The sequence below is a fragment of the Sus scrofa genome, chromosome 13 (genome assembly GCF_000003025.6).
Source record: "Sus scrofa isolate TJ Tabasco breed Duroc chromosome 13, Sscrofa11.1, whole genome shotgun sequence".
Lineage (NCBI taxonomy): Eukaryota > Metazoa > Chordata > Mammalia > Artiodactyla > Suidae > Sus > Sus scrofa.
In genome coordinates this window covers 115,584,304-115,612,048 of record NC_010455.5, presented here as the reverse complement: position 1 = coordinate 115,612,048, position 27,745 = coordinate 115,584,304, and the positions used below count along the sequence as shown (strand labels likewise).

The 27,745-nt window shown below is 39.2% G+C and overlaps 1 long non-coding RNA gene across 4 annotated transcripts in view; it reads right to left on the bottom strand.

Annotated features, from left to right (window-relative positions):
* LOC106505748 overlaps positions 1-27,745 on the bottom strand; it is an 842,810-nt gene that overhangs the window by 718,323 nt on the left and 96,742 nt on the right. For 2 of the 4 annotated variants that reach the window (XR_002338113.1, XR_001300446.2), the window contains exon 1: positions 1,263-18,567. The exons of the other annotated variants lie outside the window; for them this stretch is intronic. This is a non-coding gene — a long non-coding RNA (uncharacterized LOC106505748). Of the gene's footprint in view, positions 1-1,262; positions 18,568-27,745 lie in introns of those variants that run through there. 4 annotated transcript variants of the gene reach the window in all.

Below are 27,745 nucleotides of genomic sequence, written 5' to 3'. Positions count from 1 at the left end.
ATGGGGTCGTTTATAACAGCACTATTAGAGGTAAGCAAATTTTGTTTAGGATATTCCAGGAAATACATATCTACATGTGTTTATAAAAGTACTCTTAAAAGCAAAAATAAATGACCCATTTGTAATTGTGTTCATGTTATCAGTAAGAAGATGTAAATTCACAGCTGTCATAGAGAAATGCTCTGAAGCTGAACTCTTTTATATCGGCATTATAATTCTAGACTGTCTCTTGTGCTCCAAACCACTTGGAAACTTTTTGCCAGCTCTGGAATAGATAGCAGGCAGGGTAATACTCATTTAATTCTTTTGCACAGTAATCTGATGGCTGAATATGCTTCAGAGATTCTTTTAGGACTAGCTGGGGAATGAAATCAATCAGAGTGCATAAATTACAAGAAAAGTGCTGTTGGTGTCAATTACCTAAGCTCTGTGAATGTAAGTCTTCTAATTTCCTGTTAAATCAGTAATGTTACCAATCTCACTCTATTATTTTAAATAGGACTGTAACTGCAGTTGCTAGGAGTTGAATGAGAGTAGACAATTGTGAATATTTAATGAGTCTCACCAACTAATACCAAGTAGAAGGTGTCAATAACAGTGATATTCTAACAGGCTCTCAAAGCTCCACCCTGATGTCTGCAAAAGCAGCTTTAATTTGGTTTCCTTTTTTATGTGTGCCCCCATACTGTCTCTAAATCCATTTGTACACAGCAAATGCTAGGGGAGCATGGGGTGTTACTGTCGCCAGAGTGAGTCCCTATCTTTCCCCAAAGATAATGACCCTGAGTTGGTACAGGAAGTTTTGGCTGCACTTTCCCTGGTAATCTACCCACCCCCACTGCCCACGGCTACATTTCACTGACTCATAATTTCCAAGTATGATCAGCATGCTAACAGGAAAGATACAGTCACTGGGCAAAGCAGCAGCCCTAGAGAGCTGGCCAAGGCCTATCCAATAACCTCTGCCACCATTGATGGCTAAACAGAAAGGACAACAACAGCACCAAAACCTAGAGTACCAGGACATTCAGCCCCCTGCAACCCCAAGCACCTCCTATAATACATGGCACTGAGTGAGGGAGTACAGTTGTACTTTAGCACTTGGCTATCAGTTTACCACCTATTCTCCAAATAATAAAACTAGCAAGTAGCACATGACACCGAACCTGTTACAGAAATCACATGGGCTTGGAGACAAATTACAGTTAAGATTTACATGCACCTGAGTTTGGGGCAGGGGCGGGGGGGGGGTTGTCACGTACTGTTTGGTCAGGCTGGGTCTTGCCTGCTTCACAGGGCTCCTGCTGCAATGAAACAGTCTTTCAGATGGCACGTAGGTGACACGACTCAGCCAGTTCTTGAACAGGAAACACAGCTCCACCCTTGCACTTTGCTTGGTAAAGCCTCATCTTCTTTGAGTCAAAGAACTGGAACTTTCTAAATCACCTCATTTGTCTTCAATTTGCATTTTTCTGTTTGTCAGCATCTTGCAAATGTAAAGATGCCTCTAGTTCTCTAAATTCATCCTCAGGTGCCCCTTTGTTTCCAATTACACTCACCAAACAGAAGTGGTGAATGAAGGGGAATCCTATGACAAAGACTAACTATTAATGAGTCAATTGTCCACCAGTCAGATGAACTTAATACCTAGATTCTAAATTCATTTAAGGAACTGGTGAGGAGCTCAAAGTCAGGTCTTAAAGCTATATTTAGTCACTTGATCAGTTCAATACTTGCCTAACATTCTCAGAAGAGAAGTTTCATTTAGTGCTATGGGAATTAAATGTAAAAATGAATGAATGAAAAGAGAGAGCAAAGGGGAGGAAAGGAGAAGAAGGAAGGGAGGAAGAAACAGGAGTAAAGTAGCCCAGGTCAACTCCTGTATAACTCGTTGCTCTAGAAGCATTTGGTAGAACTGAAGGGGATTAAGAACAAGGGAACTGGCAGCCCTCCCAGTATATGTATCCTAGGTTTAGAAAAAGCCACATGTGACCCTGGTCTGTCTTGCTTCATGAATGAAGACAATATTGTAAATTCAGCTGAAATATTTATAACCATGGTGCTCATCCTACTGCATGAGGAATGGAGAGATACTGAGAGAAACAAACCCAATTTCTTTGAATGACAGAGGAATCCAGGAGCTGTGGAAAGTCATAGGACTCATTGACAGCTGACTAGCCCCCATTCCAGAGCCCCTGCAACGCTCCACATTGCTGCCAGTCCAGCCATATCTGGTCTACTTTACAGATTGTGAGGTACTTGAATGCTGATTAATTATCTATTTTCAACCTCTGTGACTGTAAATGAGATTAGAACGTTTGTGTGATGGGAAATTCAATGGTGCATCATGTGACAGCAAGAGAAGAAATGTACTTATGATAAAAATCTTTTCCAACACAAATAACTCAGCAGGCTGTTGAGGAAGGCCAGGTCTGTACACATCTTGATGTTATTATTAGCCAAGACTCTAGGTATGTTTATGTTTCCAGTCAGGGGCAAGGAAGAAAAAGATACTAAAAACCTCAAGAAAGATTTACCTAGTGCAGAAATTGAGTTATTTCCTGTTTCAATACAAAAATGCCTATTTTTGTAAAATGATCTTTCTAGAAGATCCAGAAATTATCTTTCCATGCCTTATCAAGGAATACTGTAAGACATTTTCAACATCAAAACATTCTCTGACAGAATCACAGACTTTTCGAATTATATATATATATGCTCAAAAGTCTGTACTCATTATCAGGGATTATTATTACTGTTATTTCATACTCTTTTTCCTGAAGGATCACATGAAAGTTTCTGGGAGATTTCAGATGTATTGAACAGGTCTCAGATTGTGACAGCCTGCTTCAATGTCTGAAGGTTGCATGGGCTTAACAAAGCAGGGGACAGGGAAGAAGGTGGGGTGGGGAGGAGGAGAGCCTGTATACTTTTCTGCTAGAAACCAAGCCAGCTGTGCACAGACTGGGCTTGTCCTGCCCTGGGCCTTCCTCATGTAAACCAACAAATGAGTACACATTTCCAAAGAACAGCAACATTACTAGCTAAGAGTAATCAGGTGTGTGCTAGATGCCAAATCCCAGCTGAGCATTTTCTCGGTCCAACCACTCTGAGAGCAGGTCTGATTACTATCCCCATGTTATAGGTGGGGCCTCTGAGGCTTAGGGAAGTCAGGTAACTTGCCCAAGGCACATAGATGGAAAAGTTAAGGTTCAAGCTCAGGCAGTCTGATTCCCATAGCTAGTCAGTTTCCTAAAGCCTAATGGAAATGAAATGACATGGCCTTGAAAAAAGTCTTTTGGGCAGTTGTTTTTTTAATGTAACGAGGAGCGACTGGATCATGGAGCTACTGAAGGCATCTTCCTCAATACCTTTGAAAGGTTTGAAGATTATATTATTTAATATAATACTAGCTGCTGAGATAAAGAAACCCCCAAACTTAATAAATACATTAAAAGTTTATTTATTGCCCATATCAGAGTCCACTATAGACCCTGCTCTTCGCAGTCAATCAGGGGCCCAGGCTCCTTCCATCCTGTAGCTCTGCCTCAAGATCCTTGGAGTCCTCTGGGTTTAAAGGGTATATGGGAAAACAGAGGGAGAATGGAGCAAGAGTGGACCAGGCAAGTTCAGTCACATGTTCATACCTACGATAAATGTGACTGGGAAATGTACTCTAGCTGAGGTACAAAGAGAAGCAGGGAACATGGACACTGGGGACTACTGGGCTGCATGGCACAGGCCTGCAAGCCTTGTAGTTGCCCAGCTTTGAGACCAAAGAAACAACCCTGATACAGTGACAGAGACTTAATGGTTTATTGGACAAGGAATCTTATATGTCTGAAGCAAAGAGTCCTGGGACATCAATTCATGGTGCACAGCCTACAGCAGGCAGGACATGGCAGCAGTCTTCACTACTTGGGAGAGAAGGAGGCTACCAATTAGAGGGGCAATGGACGTCAGGTTGGCTTATTGGTTACCAGGGAAAGCAGAGGCTGGGGCAGGTGGTAGGGGGCAAGTATGCAAGCAGTTACTGATTAAGCCCTACAATTAAGAGGATTCATGTGAGTGAAGCAGGGCCTGCTCAAGCAGGGGATGTACAGGGAGTAAGACATCTTGAATGGCCTGACCATACAGGGACCTTGAGTGGTCTTTGCCTCAGGAACCAATATCTTCACTGGACTCACTAATTTCTTCTCTCTTTGCTGCCCAATAATTATTCAAAAAAACAATTTTAAGGAATAGTACTACAGAAGATTTCCTTAAGGACGTATCATCTACTGATTTCTAAACAGCTCAGCGTGTACTTAGATCCATTGTTTTGCTCCCACGTTCAATATCCTGGAAACATGTTTTCTAATTTGTGAGTTGTTGTGCCTTTGGCTTGCACTGAGGAATATAATGAGACACAGCTGTATGAAATTCACTGTTATATCTGAGAGGATGGTATTAAGAACTTCTCTTTATGAGTAAAAGCTATGCTTCCCTTGAATTGATTTTTTTTAGTCTTATGAATATTCTGAACCTTATAACAGATCATCTGTCCCACTTTGCTAAGGCCACTTAGCAACTCAGCGCCAAAGTTAACACCATTCTCCAGACACTAAACGGAGATTTTTAATATTTGCTTCTGTGTACAAATTTGACCTGTCTTTATTATGTTACTATCAAAATAATTTTCCCTTTACTGTAATTGTTGCTAGTGCTTATTTTATATTTTTCTATCTTATATAGAGAGCCTTGTGGTGCGAGATGAGTAAAGAAAGTGAATTTGGTCCTATTTGCGATTTGGAGCCTATGCTAAATTCCAGCTTAGTTGTGGGGGGGGGTGGTTCTGGAAGACAAATATGATAGATACTCTCCAGCTGTCATGTCACTCAGTGCACAGGAAGCTCTGTGGGCAGCTGACCTTCCCAGCTGATCTCAGGCCTGTGGCATTCTTAGAGGTATCGTACAATGTCTTAGAGGCAAAAAGTGCTGGGTGTGTATAGCATGTGTGACAAAACTGCTCTCTCATTCAGGGCTTTGCTTAATGAGGAGCTGTGGAAACATGGAACCCATGGGAACAGTTTAGGAATTCACCTTGTGCTCACACTGGAAATTTACTAGGGCTAACTAGCTGAGTGACCTTGAGCATGGCACTTAACCTCTCTGGGCTTCCCATGTCTTCATCTGTGAAAATAAAAGGCCATTGGACCGTTGGATTAGATAATCTCTGAAGCCTCTTCTACCAAAATAAATCTGTGATGAATTCTTTATACAAATTAAAATAATTTCAAAAATTACACCAAGCATTTTTGAAATAAATGACTATGTCTAGAGAAAAAAAAAAAGCCAGTGGACAACCCACAAATAGTGAAGCAGGCTGCAGGCTAGGTGTAAAGGTATTCTGAAACCACTATGGTAAAATACAGCTTCTTTTCTTTCCTCTCTGAGCAACAGGAGGTCACAGTTCCACTCTACAGAGGTGAAAGGTTGTATGGACAGGATGTATTAATTTGAATCGGAATTTGGCTGGAGCACCTGGACAGTTAATCCATCTCTGGGCTTCAGGAATCTGATATTACTCTAAGAACACTGTTGCAGAATTCCCAGGGCATGCTTGACATGGGAATCAGCTAGCTTGATTGGTGGGCTATGGAGAGACTCTGGTCCACCAGACATATCCCCTGGGCAGGTTCCTAACTGCCCGGGTCTGCATGAACAGGGTAAAGCATCTTTCAACTGTCATCCAGGAGGACTGTGAGCCTGCCACGATGAGTCTTTGCTGGCAGTTCAGGAACCTTGTGCTGAAAATGCATTTTATGGTGAAATAAGGGATTAGCTAATCTTTTGGGCTAACGGAGGGCCAGCTACAAATGTTTCCTGTGTTTATTGTGAAACCCTGAGATGACAGAGAAGTTCCTCATTGCTCTCTGTGAATTTCCCTTCCCCCAAGACATCCATTGGTCACACAAGCCATTATCTGAAGCAAGCTGGTCAGAGCATGATGTTGTAATTTTTCTTGGTTCATACTCCTAAATTAAATCTTCTTAGAGAAGACAAAAAAAATTTCAAATCTTGTCCAAATCATGGAGGAATTTCCTAATTTTTCATTTATTGGCTAGTCTTATTTTTTGTTAAGAAATCATTCTTTGGATTCTCAAGGGCCAAAACAAGAAGAATTAAAAAGAAAAACAGAAACAAAACACCCTAGAAACTAGGCACTTAAGCAATAAGGATTCAGACACTTGCGGTTTGATATGACTATGCCCTGACAGAGAGTTCAGGCTGTCACCCATAAATTTCACATATGCAGATGAGACCAACGATCCACTTTGATGAATAAATGTTAATATGATTTTCTTTGACTCATACTGTATGCATTTAATATTCTCTTTAGCCTTACTTATAAGAGAGGTTTTTTCTTTTTTTTTTTTTCCCCAAGGATAAAGGTGTGGAAATTTCCCAACCACACTGTTCCACTTCACATTTTCTTCTTTCTCTTATTCTATTTTCACTGCAGGTCAAGCAAATGTGTATTATTCAGCAGCCTCTGGGAACCAAGGAAAAACTAACTAGCGACTACTATAGCAAGGCTTCTATCTGTAACCACGAGGACTCTCACATTCAAACATTACAACCAGTAAAAGTCTAGACCTAAAATATCTACCCTCTTAATAGTTGTGTCTTTTTATTATTATTTAAACATGGGCTATAAGCTTTCTGACATAAAAGACTGGATGGTCTACCTTTTGAGAAGTCCAGGGGAAAAATATGAAGATTTATTTGTATTTTCTTATAATGTGCATAAAAATATTAGAAAGATACACAAGAAACTACTTATTATCTGTAAAAAAAAAAAAAAGTAAATGACTGTCTTCCAATGATCAACTGCTGATTCTGCCCAATCTCTTTATTTCTTCAATAATAAATCCATTGTCATGCATTTAAAGACTGAACCATGCCAAAACTCAGCTGAAAACACTCACTCTCCCTTCCCAATAGCATAAGTTGTTTCTCATTAGTTTCATTAATGCCATGAAAATTCTAAAACGATACTAAATGAGAATAATATTTTAAATTTTATCACACTGCCAGCTGAGAAATCTCAAAGTACAATGTTAATATACTGACATTCACCACACAGCGAAACAAACACGGTATTTCAAAACTGAGAAAGTTAAAGCCTCCTAAGAGAAGACTGTGGCCACAGCTTCCTGAGTCCTGTTTACATATCTCCTTTGTTGAATTAGATTCCTCTCAGAACTCATCTCTCACCAGAGTTCATGTTTGAGTCCACTCTGGTCTGTGTCTTTGTGAGAGCACTTCAGTGGCCAAGCCACAAAACGGCTGAGCTGGTTAAAACACAAATCAAACCAGGAATTTCTGCCCTGCAGCTGGCTTGGGATGTAACAGTTAACTGAGAGCCAAAGGTCTCTGTAGACCCTCAAGACTAAAGGTTAAGAGGCGAGGTCTGAGTAGAACTGTTTAGAAGCTGCATACCACACAGCTAGAAATAAAGACTGAGCTATTTCCTGGAGAATTTGAATTATGTGTACAGCCAATCAGAAACAATAAGTGGATTTGTGTGCAGTGATAATAATTCCTCATACTTATAGATAGATTAAGAGTTTACACAGCATTTCCTATATATTTTCTCTCATGGAGCCTCAAAACAGCTCTGTGCAGCAAAAAAGGCTATTACTCGAAATGCTGTTTTAGAGATAAGAGCTCTAAGCCTTAGGGCATGAAATAGTTTGTCCCTTTGAACCAGATATGAGTGGCAATGGTGAGATGGGACTCACACTTAGGTTTTCTGAGGATACTTTCCACTCAGGCTGCCTCAGGTCCTCAAATCCAGTCACTTAGTTAACTTAGTCAACTTCCCATTTGACAAACGTGAAAGTCCTATTAATCTAACCCTGAACTTCTACTAGGCTCTTTGCCTTGTACTGAAACACAAAAGACAAATTCCCACCATTAAGTAAGTTGTAACAATGATGAAATTCTGTGTCTCTCCCCCTCCTGCCTGTGTCCTCATTTCATCTTTTCTTCATTTGCTTTGGTAACTCAGGTTGTATAAGAAATTAGAGGAAGGTTGAAACTAGGTATATGGTGACCAAGGAGGGGAGAGTGGAATCCAGCCCCTTATTTCTAGGCTTTTGAGTGGAAGATCTGACAACAGGAGCAATTGTGTCCCTGTGTTCCATGCAGTGTCGTTTTATTTTCCTGAAAATATTTGTCCTTGCTACAAGTGGATTAGAGGTTAGAATGCAGGATTGGCAGGCAGGATTTGTGGTTTCTATTTTTAGGCTTGCCAGTTTTATCTCATGAGGGTAAGCCCTAAGCAGAGTGGTTTATTGGAGAAAGAACTTGATTGGAAGACAGCACCGGCCTTCCTGTGAATGAGAGAATCTGAGCGACATGGCTGAACATTAGCCAAAAGTAAGGGTACAGAGGACAACGTGAGATCCCTCAGTCACCGAATGTGAGGGTGATCTAAATGATGCATGATTCACCTCTGGACAGGGGGTTGTAGAAGAACTCTATCAGGCCTCAACCACAACTTTCTACTGTAGAAACAGAAACCACTCTTTTATGAGTCCTGCCCAAAGAAGAGGATAGGACCTTAATTATTGCTTTCTCAGTGTGCTTTTTTGTGCACAAACCTATAGGTTTCCACACAGTGAGTGAGTGTGTGTGTGTGTGTGTGTGTGTGTGTAAATATATAGCAGGCCAAAAGAACATGAAAGTTGTTTTGAGAAGTAGGGATGGGTGTGGTGGTGATATGTTTTCAGATGATTGCTGGCGTTTCCTTGACTTCAGATATCATAATCCAGGCTGGACCAAATAATTTAGGTAGGGAAGAGGAGGAAAAAATCTTGCGTACACTTTTTACTCTGAGAAATCTATAATTGCCTTCTAGGTTTCAAGCAACAAAATGAGCCAAGTACATTAAAAACACACTATGTCAGCCCTCTGTTGCTTCCTGACAACACACCCCCAAGACCTCTCCATGCTGCTGAGAGCACCTATGGACACCTCTGCTCAGCCCGAATCCAAAAGCCCCAGGACCTAATATTACTTTTGGCAGGAGAGACAAGTAACTTTGACCCTGGATTCTGAGTCTCAGCATCTGTAGCTTACTTTTATAGCACCAACCCACCTTCATTTGATAACTACACTTTTGCCTTCTTCTCCATTATTAATCTGATTACTTGACCTGTTAACTCTGTCCCACTGGAATGCATGCAATGCGCTCAAATGTATTTATGTACCCAGTCAAAAAATATATACACACACAGATTATGTGCCAAACATTGTGCTAAGTCTGAAGATAGAGTAGCAACGACAAAACAAGATAAAAATACATGGTGTTTGCCTACATGGGAACAGGAGCAAAAAATAAAATGCAATCACACAAACAGTGGTAAATGCAGGGAAGGAAAAAGTCAGGATGCTATAAGGTCCCTTGAAGCCCTAGTCAAGTGGTAGAGGACTTGTTATCAGGTGAACACTCCAGATACCAAATTCAAATGTGTCCCCTCTCAAATTCCTATGGTGAAGTCCTAGCCTCCATTGTGATTGTGATGTATTTGGAGATACAGTCAATTAGTTTCACATGAGGCCACGAGGGTATAGTCTGCATGATGGAGATCTCTGTCTCTCCCTCTCCTGTCGCTTTCTCTCTGATATGGTGAAGAGATGTCTGTCTGCAATTCAGGAAGTAGGTCCCCACCCAACAATGAATCTGCGTTTTGAAGATGGTTTTACATCTTCTTGGACTTCTCAGCTTCCAGAGCTGTCAAAACTGTGACTAATAAATGCCTGCTGTTCAAGTCACCCAGTCTATGGTAATGTGTTGTGGCAGCCTGAGCTGGTTAAGACAACGGGGCCCTCAGAAGGCACTGCTGTAAGGATCAGGAAAAACTTGCACCCTGGTGTAACCACTAACCTTGTCACCTGTGTCACTCTCTAGAGGTCATTGAAGAGGTTTGATTTGCTTAGGTTTGAGGTGAGGCTCAGCCGTGGGGTGAGAATGTCTTTTAAGCACATTCAATCATTGATTCTTTTTTGAAAGCTGAATGTTCCGTGTTTTATTTCTTGTATCAGAAAGTTGCTTCTCCATCAAAACTACTATATCTAAATGCCATGCGTGCTTTGTATGTTATCTGGGACAGCCCCGCATCTTGCCCCCCTAAGTCATTCAGTATGGTGCTTGGACAACAAACAACTAATGCAGCTAGGAAAGAGTCAGGGCTAAATGTGGAAGGGGGTGGGTATAGAAAGGGAGAACACCTAAGAACAGCTGACTGCGCTCGTAGCTGTGAGTATTTTTTACTGATTTTCCTTTTTTGTACTAATAATATTCTATTTGACTGAAATTAGTATTTAGTGAGTGGTAATCATGGGCCTGATTGGCTAAGATCTGGAAATTAAATAATAAATAATAATGCCATGGTCCCAGCTGTCAAAGAGCATAGGATTTCTCAGAGGAAATACAATGAAGCATATAAATATGCTCACGAGTAGAATGCAGAAGCAGCAGCCAACCAGATATGGCAAATGGAGAGTCCTGGCCTAGAAGAAGCCACGTCTCAGTTGAGACTATTGCCATGTAGTTATAATTTTTTAGTCAGTGGAATGACATGAGGTTGATAAGCCAGAATTTACTCAAACATTCTTTAATTGTGAAAAATTTGCTTCCTTCTCTCCTTCCTCTCTATTATAAATAATAACATTATTAACCATAGCTAACAAGTCATTTGTCACTATAGTAGGCCTCATTTTTTTAGCTATCAAATAAGTTGGTCCAGGAGGAGAACTCTCCTGTCTCAAAATGCAAACTTACATAGATGATTTCATTCTGCAGATTACAGACAGGCAAAAACTCACATCTCTGGACCATTTCTGACAAGTAACCTGACACAAAGATATTTCTCCCTTCCCGTAATCAGCATATATACAAAGAGACCAAATTCACTGTAGGCTTCATTTAATTAAAGCATCATCATGATTGTATGTTTTCATATGGTTTCGCGCACACACACACAAATCATAATGCATGCTAAGATCAAATATAAAGGATTTTGGACTAACTATATATATTTTTAAAAATATGTATGTCATTGTTCATTGAATAGAAATGTTTTGGGTATTATCTGTAATTTGGATTAGCTGTGCTTTTTCTCCACTGAGACATACAGTAATTGAAAGTTGAGTACAGACTTTATGACTACTTTTGAATTGATCAAATCATCTTACAGTTGGTTTGTAAAGCTTAATTAATGCTTCTTAAATGCTTTAAGATCTTATTAAAAGCACAGAAAGTTTTATTCTAAATTTTGAAATATCAGACTTCCACATTATATCTAAAAAGAATGTAAAATTTCTTTTATGTCAAAATCTGCTAAAGTAGGAAAAGAAAGAATTGTGGAGATGATCTTCTCTGAAATAAAACATAAATGATGACATTTCCACTCTGCTCCACTATGCAATGCATTGCCTAGGAGAATCACTCCTGTCTTCAAAGCTCCTGTAATTTACATCTTAGAATTCATAATGCCTAGAATCATTTTGTGCCATGCGTACCAAAAGATGACCTCCAACATTCAATCAGAGGAGTTTCCTCTGCAATTTACTCAAAGCCTGTAAGTGTGAAGGGAAAAAAAAGTAATGCTGAAACACTCTTCCTGAATCCTTATGCACAGTTTCCACTTGCATAGTCAATGAAATAAAAAGATTCTAATTTCTTTGTTAATATTCTCTTTAAACCAATGGAATGCATCCTCTTCAACAATAAATTAGGTTAGCTGGATTTGATTATCAATTATGAAAAAGAAACCCTTTAATTTTTTTAATTACTTGAAAAACAGATCATTCTACCTGGAATGCCTAAAAATCATAATAATAATTCCCTTTATTCATTCTATTCAGGATAAGAACTTCTATTGAAATGTTAGGCAACTATTTTGTTTTTGTCATATTCTTTTTGTATTCAAGGCATTCAACAGAATAACTGTTTAAAGAAATGACAAGAACATAATCTTATGTGAGAAAAAAATCTTGGCTCAGGACCATTTTGCTATGTATGTAGTAAATGCTTTTAAAAAGTTAATTAAAAACTGAATTGCTAAAAGGGATTCAAAATCATGATGGTGATTCAGGAAATTAAATGGGAACATTCTTTAAGAGAGAAAACAATTAGGACCCAAAGGAGCACAGTTTCTTGTTTTCTGGAATACCATCCCCCACCACCCTCTATCACCAGGATCTCCTCTCCAAGGCCCATCCCAAATGGCCCCTCTCCCGATTAATTTTTTTGGCAAACCTAGATAGAATTAGTCAATCCCTTCTGAGTGCCAGGCCATGGATTGATTGCTAGAGATACAAAGACTAATAGGAAACAGTCTCTGTTCTACTATGAAATGGGGGAGAAAGCCATAAATAGACAAATTACAGTCCAACAAAGAAAGTGTTGGCTCAGGTAAAAACAAGAACACGTATTTATAATCTTGATACTTCCACAATACCTTCTCCATACTTCCGACACACCAGTTATTTGTATTCAGGACAATCTCCACACTAAACTGAAAGCTCCTTCCTTCATTCAAAAATACCCATTTAGTTTCCATCATGTGCTAGGCATTGAGCTAGGCACAGCAAACATTATTGTTTGGGTTCTTATCCAAACATAACCCTTGCCATCATGAATGTAGAGCCTAGCACAAGCCCAACAAATATATTGAAAAAGCCTGACAAATTATTGTTGAATAAACAAACAAACTGAATGAATTCATATTGGCAAACAGGAGAGGCTTTGGAAAGCAGAATGGAAAAACATATGGGTCTGACTTAACTAGGTACCTCCAGAGAAGCTGAAGTTGATACAAACCTGGGTGCAGGAAACCTACTCTCTTTGTTTTGTCCTTCTCAGTACTGTGCCTATAACTTAACAGTCACCTGAGAAAACAGCTTTTTAAAACTCTTGGATCTTGATAACAATTCAAGAAAATCAAAGCAAAGTGAAGGAACTGATGGAAATCCTGTGAAATCAGATTGTTATGATCATTATACAACTACAGATGTGATAAATTCATTTGAGTAATTAAAAAAAAGTTTGTAGGATTTACTATAAAGAACTTTTTCTGCTCTCAGAGATTGCATATGAAAAATGGGTACTTAAACATGAATTTTAAGAATCTTGGGAAGATGTTTCTACCAGTCTTAGTCCTAATAGATGAAAACAAGAAACAACTTAAATATTCATCAACAGGACTATGGACAAATTGTAGTAACTTTATACCAAAATAAAAAGGAATAAACTTCAGATACAATGTAACAACATGCATAAACCTCAAAAAAACTTAAGTTGAGTGAAAAATGCCAGACACATAAAAGTACATATTGACTGATTACATCTACGTGAAGTTCGAGAAAAGGCAAAAATAATTTATATTGACAGAACAGCAGTCACTGGGAGAGCAGATAAGAAACTGACTGATAAAGAACAGAAAGGAACTTTCCGGGATGATGGAAATGTTCTGTATCTTATTTTGAGTGGTGATTACATGGATATATACAATTCATTGCACTACACCCTTAAGACTGGTGTGTTATATATAAATTACACAATAAAAAGACCTATATAAATATTTTCTAATTATGGTTTCTTTTTCAGAATTTTTATTTAAAATGTAACCCTAAAATCCTCATCTTCATTTTGCAGAATTTTTAAAATTCTTCTTAAAATCTATTATTTTTGTAAATTACACCATAATATCTGTTTATTAAGAGTGAAATGTTAAGCATAGCTCAGATATGGCACTAACTCAACTAATGACAGAGCCTTTTGCCCTCTCAGATTCTGTTCAGGCACTAGAGGGACTTGGTTTGATCTACTCATTTTCTGTGAATTAGCTCAAGGGCAGCAGTATGTTTTCTCCTTCATAAGCATGCACACAAAATCTCAGGGATATCTACAGGACCTCTGTTGTGAACTCACACCCTCAGAGGTGGTGAGGTTTTCTGCTGACTCATCCACACCCTCTTACCTGACCTCTCATAACCCCACAGCGTATCTAAGGCAGCTGGTGCAGGTTAGGAATTTAATCTGTGGTGACCGAAGCTAAAGCTCTCTTTCACCAAGTATATTTGCCTGTATGGAAATGAGAACCCTGACGTTGGTCTCATTACCACTCTCTTCCAAAGAGCCAAGTAAATCAGCCACTGGCACATACCAATAATAAACTGAAAACACTTTGGGTTGATAGTGATATTAGGCCATTCCTTTTCCTTGGTGATATGAAGCAAATTTTCAAGCTCTCTAATACCCAGAGTCACAGCTCTATCATTACTACCACCCTGTTTTTGCCTTCTTTACTCCCAAAACAAATATATAAGTAGGAGGTATGACTTTTAGTCCATAAAAAAAGGTTTATGCGAAATGTCATAATATTTCATTTGATTCCAAAATTAAAAAAGATTTGAGGATAAGTCCTCACTGGGCCTCTCAGCATTGTAAGAAAGCCCCTAGGAACTTACCCAGGTTGTGTCATTTGGCTGAAGCCCTCCTGTCTTCAATCCACACTGATCCCCATCCATGTGCTCACTGTCCGAAGCTCTCACACTCCCTTAAGTATAGACAGCTCTGCTGATTCCTGCTGAGCTCAGCATGGAATCCTTTTCCAGGGCTGAAAGCCCCTGAGTCTAATGTCCATTCTCTCTAGATGAACCAAAGACTCATTTTTCTCCAAGTTCTTCCCCAGGATGCTTCAAGGGAGCTAGGCACGCATCTCTGCTATATGAAAAACAAACTGAAGACCACCATTCTACTTCAGTCTTAAAGAGTGTCTCCTTCTCTCTGCTTCTAACCCCTCTGGGATAGGGTTTGGGGAGGATGAAAAGAGAAGATAAAGAATATGTAAATTAATATTTAAATTATGCAAACATACACACATATCCTAAAAATAGCACCTATATCAACATATCCATCTATATAGCTGGTTTTGATCTGAAACTCTACTACTGATCAGCTGTGCGAATTCAGACAAACTACCTAAAACCAGAAAGTCACTTTCCTTATCTACACAATAGGAATAAGTTTTAGTCTGACTTTTTTTTTTTTTTTTTTGGCCACACCCGTGGCATGTGGAAGTTCTCAGGCCAGGGTTAGAACCCATGCCACAGTAGAGACCAGAGTCATAGCAGTGACAATGCCATATCCTTAACCGCTGAGGCCACCAGGGAACTCCTAGCCTGACTATTTTATGTACAAGTCCATTATGAGAACTAAAGTAAACATCAATGACTTTGTATTATTTATAGAGCCTGTTTTTTCATTATTATTTCACATATCCTCTAAATAATCTTCAAGAGACATAACAGTGTTTTATAATGAGCAAAGAATGGCACAAAAGTTATATAATGTACCTTTCTAAATTAAAAACCAGTAAAAATATCTTGATAAATTTTTTCAAGTTTTTCCATGCCTGCCCCCAATTACTACACTGCCTACCACATATTCCCACATTTTATTAATAGTGAAGAACTTTATCCCAATTATTTTTGCATTACCTCCCATGCCCAAGTCCAATCTTCTACAGGATGGCCCTATATTTCCATTTTACTTTATATCAGTTTAAAAATTAAAGGACTACCAGAGACACCTTCACCATCCCAAGGCAATATCACGTCTCTGGACATAATCTAGTCTAAAGGGACCTTGATCCCACAAGAGATAAAACTGGCTCAATGCAAAGAGGATGTCATGATCTTTGAAACTGATGAATAATAGAAGCATGTATTACATTAGATGTCTAAGACACACATTTATCACACAGTAGAAGAAACAACCCATAAAATCTAGGAGCTAGCTACATGGATGAGGTTTCTAGGGATTCAAAATTCTGGGTGATACTGGGAATTCCCTCCAAAGTGAAAGAAAAATTGTTGCACCAACTATAACCAACAACAATTTTCACCATTTGATGGGCCTCTGCATTTTTGAGGAAACATATGGCACATTTGAGTGTGTTGCTCTGACCAATTCAATATATAACTCATAATGCAGCCAGATTTGAATGGTGATCAAGTAAAAGAAGGCTCTACAACTAGTCAGGATGTAGACTATAAACTACTCCAGCACAAGTTATACTGCTACATGGGCCCTATGACCCAGCAGATCCAATAGCAACTAATGTTTCTGTGGTAAGTAGGGATCCTATACGGAGCCCATTGCAAACCCAAAACAGATGACCATGGTGCACGCCCTGAGGATGTGAAGTAAAGAGCTGTCATCTTCCTTTGAGAAACTGTTCCTGCCTTGCTATTGGACCTTATAGAGAATGAACCCCTGGCCCCACGACTTGGGCTGCCCATAACTGACAGGGTGTTATCTGATTCATTAGGTCACAAAATTAAGCAGAAACAGCAACACTTCATCGCCCAGTGGAAGTGGTATGTGTAAAATCAGGTTCACACAGATCCCAAAGGAATAATAAAGTTACATGTGCTGATGGCTCAGGACTTTATGGCATTCTTCTGCTAGACTGCCATCCTTCCCTCATCCAACGTGAGGTTTTTAATGGAGATCTGCCTGTGAACAAATGACTGAGGGAGGGTCTGGTTTACAGATGGTTTTGCTCATTATACTGGCAAACTAGGAATATAGCACTATAGCCACATTTGGGGATGTGCTTTAAAAACAAAACAAAAACACTGGGGAAGAGAAATCCTCTCAGTGAGAAAAACTTTAAGCAGTATATCATAATATCCATTTTGACTGGACTGAGAGATGGCCCAAGATACGGATAGACCTACCTTGCTTCTAATCATGGGTAATGACAAATGGTTTGGCTGGATCATCAGGGACATGGAAATAAAGGATTGAAAGACTGTCTGCAAAGTAGTATGTAGATAGACCTCTTAAACTGGCACAGAGCATGAGGATATTTATAGGAATTTGAGTGTTACATAAATGCTCATGAAGGCGTATGCTATAGACAGAGCTCTCAATAATCAGGTACAAAAGAAAGCCTATGCATTGGCTATCTGTCAGTTTCTTTCTCCAAATACTCAGGTACTTCATCAATAGGTTCGTGTACACAAGACAGAACATGAGGAATAGAGGTGGCTTATAGGCCCAACAATATGGATTTCCGTTACCAACCATTATCTGGCTACCAGTGATCTGGTAAGCACTACCAGGTGCTCAAGCTGACATTAGTGGAATGGCACCAGTTGGTGGGGAAGGGGGCCAATTCAGCCATCAGTCACACTGGACCCTTTCCATAATGAAGGGGCCGAAATCATCTTTGTCGGAATAAGCACTAATTTTGGATACTGATCTGTCCTCTCTGCTTGCAATACCTCTTGAACACATCATCTGTGGACTGGTGGATTGCCTTATTCAACTTTATAGCATTCCATACAAATAGCTTCAAACTAATCAATTCATTTCACAGTCAAAAAGTATAGCAACGGATTCATGTCCATGGTACTCAATGGTCTTGTCACCCATCCCTAGAAGCAACTGGCCTGTGAGAAAGGTGGCCTGGCCTCCTAAAGATTCAGTTATGGTTCTAGTAGAAATAACAACTTGTGGAGGATGAAATATATGGTTTGAACCAAGGACCAATATATGGTGCTTTTTTCTTCTATAGCCACAATCCATGGATCTGGAAATAAAGAGATGAAAATGACAATATTTCCTCTGTTACCTTTAATAATCCACCTACAGAATTTTTGCTTCCTATTCTCACAACTCAGTGTAATGGGCACTTGTTAGAGAGCTTAGTTCCCACAGGAAGAATGGCAGTTTTTCTATTAAGTTGGAAGTTGATATTGCCACCAAGCAATCTGGGTTCCTCACATCACTGAACCAACAGACAAAGGAAGGAGTTACTGTATTTGGCTGGGGTAATCAATTCTATTGACCTGCACTAGTTGCTACACAATGCTGGCAGGGACCCAAGCCTGGAACCAAGAGGACTCTCCAAGGCATCTCTTAGTCATTCATTATGTCCCCAAAGACAGAACTGAAAAAGAATTCAGACTCTTCAAGAATGAAGGTTTGGGTTACCTCACCAAGTAAAAAACACTGACCAGCTGACTGAAGGCAAAGGGAACATAGAATGAGTGGTAGAAAAAAGGAATTTTTAATATCATCTGTGGCTTTGTGAGCAGTTCCAGAAATAAAGTAGCAGATATAAATAGTTTCTTCTTCATTTGTTTTCATTCCTTTTCTTTCTCTTAATTCCCTATTATTTTATATACAACAGTGTTGGTGACAATTAAATTTATAATATAATAGTCTTTAATGAAAAAGAAAGAAAATTAACATCACTTGAAGATGGACATGAAGAACGTTAGAGATTTGAGTCTCCATATTGGGGGAAGAAGGTGACAGTATATTTTCACGAAAGGAAGTTATAACTTGCTAGACAGAAGCATGACATTGTTACTGCTGTTGTATAGAAGTTTTAAAATGGGTATGGAGTTCCCATCATGGCTCAGTGGTTAACGAATCCGACTAGGAACCATGAGGTTGTGGGTTCAATCCCTGGCCTTGCTCAGTGGGTTAAAGATCTGGTGTTGTATGAGCTGTGGTGTAGGTCGCAGACGCAGCTTGGATCCCTCATTGCTGTGGCTGTGGTGTAGGCCTGCAGCTACAGCTCCGATTAGACCCCTGGCCTGGGAACCTCAATATGCCTCAAGAGCGGCCCTAGAACAGGCCAAAAAAAAAAAAGTTTTAAAATGGGTAGAAGAGAATGTGTGGAGAATTGGCAGCCAAAAGGATACTCACATATCCTCTCTCAAATGTTACCCTGTGCTCTGTGACTCTGAAGCTGGGGATATGAGGACCACATTTCTAGGACTCTTTTGTTAGCTTGTTCCAGTTAGATTCTGCCAGTGAGAGGCATTATGGAGGGAGACTGAAAGGGAGGAGCACAGAAGAGATTTTACCTGCCTCCAGCAGCTGTCAGCATCTCTTTAGCACAAATAGGCAGCAAAGACTCTAGTAACTTTTGACACCCCAGAACAGTCACGCAGAACTTTCTCAAGGTCTGGACACAGCCATACTGCCCTTTCAGAAGTCCTAGCAGTACCAGCACTAGCCATGAGGCACCCCCTCAGAGGTTTGAGCACTGCTGGGACCCACTCAGCCAATTCAGCACAGCAAAGCCATGGTCTCTCCCACACACTCTGATCTGAGGCAACAGCTCCTCACCTCTGCTCCCCACTTCTGCTACCTCCACCTCTGTCTTTTTTGTTCCTCCAGCCCTAGGAATGGTAACTCCTAATTTACTGATCTCTGAGTTAGCACATCATCCTTTTTCTTTCTTTCAAGCTATTAATCCTTTGTATTGAATCTTGTCTGCTTAAAATACCTACTGTGGTTTCTCTTCTCCTAACTGGACCCTGACAGGCACTAGCCTATAAAATAAAAGTTGGCAATAAAAATTTTTTAAATAGAAGCCAAAATGAGAATATTTAATATTTGTAAACATCTTTTATCATTCCAAGTTTTAGAGAATTAAACCCCCTCCAGAATTCAACCTCTGTCTGTCCCTGGATAGTGTGAAACCTCAATTTCCCCTCAGGTCACATAACCACATTTCAGACTACCAAGTGGCATTTTGCCCAGTTTTTGGTCTTCTTCTCCCAAACACAAAGATAGGATACAAACCCCCTCCTAGAATGCTGAAAGCAGAGACTAAAAACATTGTTTAGATGTATCAGGAAGTCAAAACAATGACTTTTTTCAAAAATTGCAGTCTCGGCATGTGCCCATTACACAGAACTCTTTCCACTTCTCAGATCATGTACTATAAAAGCACACTGAGCCACTTCCTGTCAGTTAGTGGAGGGGTCATGCGGGTCAATCTTTAGATTGAAATGTGAACTTCCTAGTTCTGTCAAATGTCATGATGAGAATGGGAGTTTAGGCAGACATGTGTGCCAATGCTACTTGGAAGAAATTTTTAAAGGACTGGCTACTGAGAAAAAACACTCTTCCTTGGGAAGGTGACGACATTTACAGCCTCCTAAAAGTTCTGTACTATGGAAGTCTTTTCAAAACAGAGCAGTGAGAAGAAAAATACCTTGTTCCCCCTTTGCTTTCCATTTTACTTCTGTGACCCATCCCCCAACAGCACCTGGACATAAGGGCCTGACTGAGTTTTCATTTGGAGGTTCCATTGTAAGGCACGGGGAGAGGGAGCCTCTAGAATAACATGAGGGCGCCCACAATCATGGATATTGGAATTTCCTATTGCAGATAACTAAGCAATGGAAAACTTTTTCGAAATTTTTTTTTTTTTCATTTATTGAGTTGGAGGTGACAACTTTTCATTGCACTCGGAGACCAGGACTTGGGTTTAATATCATCCTTGTTTTGGCAAACGGGCAACAAGCAAGATAAGATGGGCAAAATCAGGAAAATATGACTGTTTACACTGCCATCATGGGCCTCCTCTTAGCATATTTCCAATGGGCTCTTCTTTTAAAGGAATCTCTGACCCTCCTCTATTTTCAGTCATGTTTCTTGTCAAAATTCTTTAGTCTGTCAGGCTATAGGAAAACAAGTAGAGAGGGAGAAAAATCCAGCCCTTTAAAAATATTTTGAAGTGCAAAAAAGGGACAAACAGTATCATTTTGAATGTGAACTACTGCTTATTATTAAAAATAGACATTTTGACCACTGCCTTACAGATGAGATAGAAGAGGAAAGGTTTTTGTTGTTGTTTTTGTTGTTTTAAGGAAAGAGCACAGGAATTTTGAGAAAGGATACTCTTTTTCCTTGCTGGCTACTCTTTCTAGAGGTACTTTTCCTAGATCTTCATCTTGCTCCAAGCCAGAGAACATAGTAAGTTGCCCTACTGAGATTAGAGATTTGAGGTTCAAGAAGACCAGAAAAATCACTGGAAACCGAAAGAAATATCATCTCCTTCATGGAGAATTAGTTTCTCTTTCTTCACACTCCCACATTCACATCTGTTGTACTTATTTGCTTAGATCTGTGTCTTTGCTGGAAGCCAGGAAATACGTCTACTCATCTTGGTATATGCTCAGCACTAGTCAGTGCCTGGCTCAAGAGGGTTCAAAGAATGTCAATCGAGTAATGATTGAAAAAGGACTCATGCTTGGAAACTGAGTCTTAAATTAACCTCAGTAATGAACCTGCCTGGATATTCAGAATGAAATTGTTGGCAGAGGTTGGTTCAGAATGTGTTAAAGCACATTACCTAAAGTTTCAGGATTTTAGCAATAAGATAAGGAATGATAAAGAATCCAGAGGCCTCAGGTCAACCATATGGTGAAGGAAGGGAATTTAGAGGAAAGAGCTTTCTGCTGATTCAATGTGTCCAATAGCCCCCAAACTCTTTCTTCTGAAAGCCATCTCTCACTTCCTTCCCTTTGAGCCTTAGGATGTCAACTGCTAAGATCACTCCAAAGCATGATTATATATGCACACACACACATGTGTGTGTGCAAAATATGTTGTCTTTCCTATCAAAAAGTCAGCTTTCTGGCAATGAGAAATACTTCCTAAAGTGTTACTAGCAAAGCGGGGAAAAAAAAAAAACGTAGGCAGCAAACATTGAGAAAAAAATAGTGAATAGTTCAAGTTCTGAAACACCCTTCACAATGATTGACTGTTATCTAGAAAGAATGAAATGCCCTTGTATTGTTCCAGATATGAGAAGGGCTACCCAAGCCAGGCTGGAGTCTCTCAATACTAACTAGGTCTGGAACTCAAGGCCCCAGTGACTAGCAGGAAACTAAAGTGCTGCCTGAACCCTGAAGATCACTCTAAATTATGTTCCCTCTTCTCAGGACAGGCATCAGATTTGGTTCTGATCATATTCTCGCCAGTTTCTCCCTCAGGCATTCGAGTTCCATGCCTATTTCAGACAGGTGATTAGAGCCTTCTGAGATGGAAACCAGGTTGCCTGATATCAAAGTACCATCCTCTTTGGATTCCCTCTTCTTCAATCCTGTTGCCTGTACCTGTCAGGATAATGCACAGAAAGATATCAAGAGAACTAGCTCACTTATGAACGATAGATAAAAATGTCTAAATAAAATAGTGGCCAATTGAATCCAGTACTAGACTGAAAGAATCCACAAATGATGGGTACCTTTATAACAGAGGGATCAAACTGCAACACCCAGAACTGCTGCTCAATGCACACAGCACTAAAGTAGGATAGGACAACTAGATTGTACGTGCCTCCTAATGTACCACAAAATCAGGGATACAGCACCACCTTTGACATAGTCTTGCTTAAAATCTGAACTTCAGTCTAATTGAGCCTTCAGGTCTAACTACCAGTTGTAGGAAATGCAAGAAAAAGACAACTGTTTACATTCACAAGGACGCAATCAATCGAATTTTGAATGCAAGGAACTAATTCACCAAACAACCCCATTTCTTCAACAAAGCATGAATAAAATTAAAAAGGGAGAGCTCTTGTTGATTAAGAGACTTCTTAAACCAACAATTCAAAAAAAAAAAAAAATCCGGTATTTGTGGCAACTGGAGAAAACTGAACTTGAATAGATTATTTGATGACTATAAAATTAGCATTAATTGGTACTTTTGTTAGATGTCATGATGGTATTGCACTTTTTTTTTTTTTTTTAAGAGCTGCACCTGTGGCACATGAAAGTGCTAGGGGTCAAATCAAAGCTGCAGCTACTGGCCCACACCATAGCCATGGCAATGCAGGATCTGAGCCGCATCTGCAACCTAGGCCTCAGCTGCTGGCAAAACCAGCTCCTTAACCAACCGAGCAAGGCCAGGGATTGAACCCGTATCCTCACAGACACTATATTGGGTTCTTAACCTGCTGAGCCACAATGGTCTTATGCTTTTATTTTTAAGGTTTTTTTGTTTGTTTGTTTGTTGTTTGTTTGTTTGTTTTTAGGCTGCACCCATAGCATGCAGAAGCAATCAAACCCACTATAGTGACAATGCTGGATCCTTAACCTGCTGCACCACAAGACAACTCCTTTAAGTTCTTATCTGTTAGAGAGCCACATTAAAGTATTTACAGGATAAATGATAGACTGTCCTAGATTTTGCTTTAAAAAAATCCACCAAAAAGAGGAGAAAGAAGAAATGAAACAAGAATATTGATAATTATGGAATTTCAGTGTAGGTTATAAGAGGACTGATTGCATTATTCTCTACACTTCGAGGTTGGTTAGAATTTTTTTTTAAACTAAAATGAAATAAAAATAAACAACATGTTCGAATATGGGGGTTTCCAGAAATGCAAAAAATGATTTGAAATTAAAAATACTGGAGTTCCCATCCTGGCACAGTGGAAACAAATCCAACTAGGAACCATAAGGTTGTGGGTTCCCTGGCCTCTCTCGTGAGCTGTGGTGTAGGTCACAGACGCAGCTCAGATCTGGCATTGCTGTGGCTGTGGTATAGGCCGGTGGCTACAGCTCCAATTTGACCCCTAGCCTGGGAACCTCCATATGCCGTAGGTGTGGCCCTAAAAAGACAATCAATCAATCAATCAATCAATCGATAAAAATACTTCACCATGACAAAAGGTTAAAGGAGAAAAATCATTTTATCAACATAATAGATGCTAAAAAGGCTTTTGGTAAGTTCAATGTTTTCCTAATTTTAGTAACAAAATATTGGAAACAAAAGAGGATTTCGTAAATGTAGTAAGGTATCTCCACCTGATGAGATACCAGGCATTTGTTTAAAATGGTGTTGTGGGAAAAAGGTGACATAGAAATATGCTCATGATGTACTAAGTTAAAAAAAAAAAGAAAGAAATGCTTTCCCAGAAGAATAAGGTATGATTTCATTTTATATCATCATATATACCAAAATGTAGAGAGTGGCTAAATGTGGGTTTGGATTTAGGTTTGTTTGTGGTTTTCATATTCTTCCTTGTACTTAGCTGTATTTTCCCAATATTTATAGATAATACCTATTACTTTTTTAATAAAGGAAAAGCATACAATGCTATTTTAATTTTTTTTTAAGTCCTGTATGGCCATTTCTTCATTTACAAATACACCTAAATGAACTCTGGTCTTACTAACATTTATCCATTTTGTCCAAAAGACTATCTTAAGAGACTTGCCAAATGCCCTATTGAAAAAATGGCACTCATATTAAACACCTTGAACTACCATGAGATTACTAGGTTATACTAAATATATATATTTGTTTATTTATTTTACACATATTTACACACACACACACACATATATATATATACATATATTTTTTTTTTTTTTGCATCTTAGGGCTACACCTGAAGCAAAGCATATGAAAAGTTCCCAGGCTAGGAGTCGAATTGTAGCTACAGCTGCTGGCCTACGCCACAGACACAGCAACCCGGGATCCAAGCCATGTCTGCGACCTACACCACAGCACAGGGTAATGCTGGATCCCCGACCCACTTAGGGAGGGATGGAGGCCAGGGACTGAACCTGTGTCTTCATGGATACTAGTCTGATTCACTTCCACTGCGCCACAAAGGGAACTCCTCAACTATATTTTTAAATAACTCTATTTTACAACTCTGCTTGCAAATGGCACAAAGTTTGAGAAAATCAAAAAATAGAATCAGTTTTTACATGGCAGAATATTCAGAAATTTATTCTTTTTCATTTTCATCATGATGTTATAACAGATGATAAGCTATGTTTTAGAATGATTTGTATCCAAAGTGAATTAAATTGTTAAAATGTCAATAAGAGGAGTTTCCGTCGTGGCGCAGTGGTTAACGAATCCGACTAAGAACCATGAGGTTGTGGGTTCGGTCCCTGCCCTTGCTCAGTGGGTTAACGATCCGGCGTTGCCGTGAGCTGTGGTGTAGGTTGCAGACACGGCTCGGATCCCGCATTGCTGTGGCCCTGGCGTAGGCTGGTGGCTACAGCTCCGATTCAACCCCTAGCCTGGGAACCTCCATATGCCGCGAGAGTGGCCCAAAGAAATAGCAACAATAACAACAACAACAAAAAGACAAAAAAAAAAAATGTCAATAAGAGGTTTCAGCTATCTCTCTTTCTCTCTCCTCTCTCCCTGTCTTCCTCCCTCTCGCTCTCTCTCTATACACATACATGCACACACGCATGGATGCATGGATGCACGCACGGACACAAAAATGTAATACTTCATGAGACAATACTTTGTTGCAGGAGTTACGAGAAAGACAAACCCATTATTTTCTTAACCAAATAATAAATTATCAGGAAATAGAATTTATTATGAACTGCCTGCTAAAAATCTAATTGTTGTATGTAACATACACTGAGAGTTCTGAAGTACTGAGAAGACAAAAACTAAACTGAAAGGAAATAAACAGTGTCCTAAATTGCATGCTCTCCAAATTCTATTAAGCCTGACATTTCAGTTCCATTCGTAAGTCAGGCTGAGCTTCTTTCCATGAGTGGATGTGGTTTATTTTCAACCTAATTATTAAATTTGCATGGTGGATGTAAACTTGCTAACAGAAGAGCATTCCCTAAGAAAAGTTAGGTTTTGTAATTAACCTTTAAAAATAAGCTCCAGAGGTATTATTCAGCTGAAAGAACAATATACAGACCATTCTCCTCATTCAGATAACTAAACTTCCCCAATTAGCATTAAGACTATTGTGACTTCAGACAAAGAATGGCATAATGAAGGTTAGTTGGACTGCATGCTAAATAAAATGTAAGAATATTATGCAGCAATGACTCCTGACCTTCCTCCTATATTTAGTTTTTTGCATCCCTGAAAATACAAAACTATCTCTTAAAAGCTCATTTTCCAAATGACCAGGGTAGACTTGACATGAAATGATCCTTGACTGGTGTGGTCTGACAGCTGTATGAGACTATGTTCTGAAACTTTCTTCTAATAATAGAAATACACTGGTCCAAGATCTCATATAATCTAAATTAAAAACATTAATTTCTGCATAAATTGTTGAACTGCTACTTTAGATGAATAGGTTTTACCCTATGTTTTCTCATCCTTTTGACACAGGTTCCAAACCACCAACTGGAGAAATATATAATACTGAAAGTAAAATTTATAATACTGAAAGTTTCAACTTGAGCCAAGTTTTGAAATACCATAAGACTTATATTAATAATAGTATCATTTATTCATTTAATTCCAGTGAATTAAAGAGCTATGTGATATGTAAAAGTACCTAACAAACTGTCATTTTTTTCAGTATTCTTATAAAAATTTTGATATACATTATACTGGCCTGCAAACATGCAATTTTAGAAACACAGAGAAAAGGAGATCATTTAGCCTACTCTATTTATTTATTCTTATAAATTCTAAGGTAGAGTTGGAAATGCTAGTCTATATGACAGGATGTTACAAAACATCATTCTTTAAGTTTGAAGTTTTCGTTTCCTGCTAATCTAATAGAGAAAAAGAAAATGAATACAAACACACACGTGCATACCCTACAACGAATAGAAACCAATGCTAACTTCAGTAACTCCTTTTACAGTATAATTATTTTATCTATTACCTAGTTATTCACATTTAATTTCTATTCACAAAATATAAGATAAGTATTTCTTTTCCATTGGGCACTAAACTTTCTGAGGATCTCTCCCAAATCTATAGCTCTAGCCATGATCTCTCTCTCTCTTTTTGGACACACCTGTTGCATGTGGAAGTTCCCAGGCCAGGGAACAAACCCATGCCACAGGAGTAACCAGAGGACACACAACACCAGATCCTTAACCTGCTGAGCCACCAGCAAACTCCCACCAAGCTCGCTCTTTCCCAAGCTCCAGATCCATATTTCTACCAGCTTCCTGGTAATCTCAATCTGTTCCAGGTTGTGTACAAACCTGGAACTTATTTTCTCCACCGTATATCTAACCCATTTCTTCCTTCAGGACTCCTAAACTCAGAAAATGCAACTGCCATCCACAAAGTCATATCTGATTTTGAGGGTTAGAAATTTTATCTCATTGTCCATGCTTAATCAAGCACCAAGTCCCAGAGAGCCTATGAAACATTCCTCAAATTTATATATTCTATTATATTATCAGTAGCTTGTTCTATTTGGGGCATCCTTTCCTTTTAAGAATAGTATTTTAAAGGACTCTGAACAGACTTTTGTTTCTGGCCAATACAAATAACAGCATAGTTGGTGCTCCATCTGTGAGATCCACATCTGAGGATTTAACCAACTGAAAATTCCAGAAAGTTCCAAAAAGTACAACTTGAATGTGTCCCACACAGGTACTTATTTACATGGCATCAACATTGTATTTACAACCATTTACATAGCATGTACAGTGTATCAGATATTATAAGTAATCTAGAGATTTGCTAGTATACAGAACGATGTGCAATTTTTATACAGAAAACTAGAGCATCCACAGATTTTGGTATCAACAAGAAGGGCAGGGAGCTTAGAACCAATCCCCTCTTCACCCCTGAATGCTCAGAGGTAACTGTAACTGAATTTACGTTCATTTATTTCCTGAAACAAATAAACTTTTCTTCACATGAAACAATGGTTCACAAGATCTTGGTCATCAGGCAACAAGTGACAGTGATCCATGAATGATGGGAAACTAATAAGACTGGCACAGTAATGGCCTTAGCTTTGTGCCTGGAAACAACTTTCAGGCTTGGCATAGGGAGGGGAAACCAAGTGGAGCCTGACTGTCTCCTGAGCTGCAGAGACAGAACTGTGAGTGTGAGGAAGCCAAAGCATCTAGAATTACCAGAGGGACAAGACTGGACATCTGC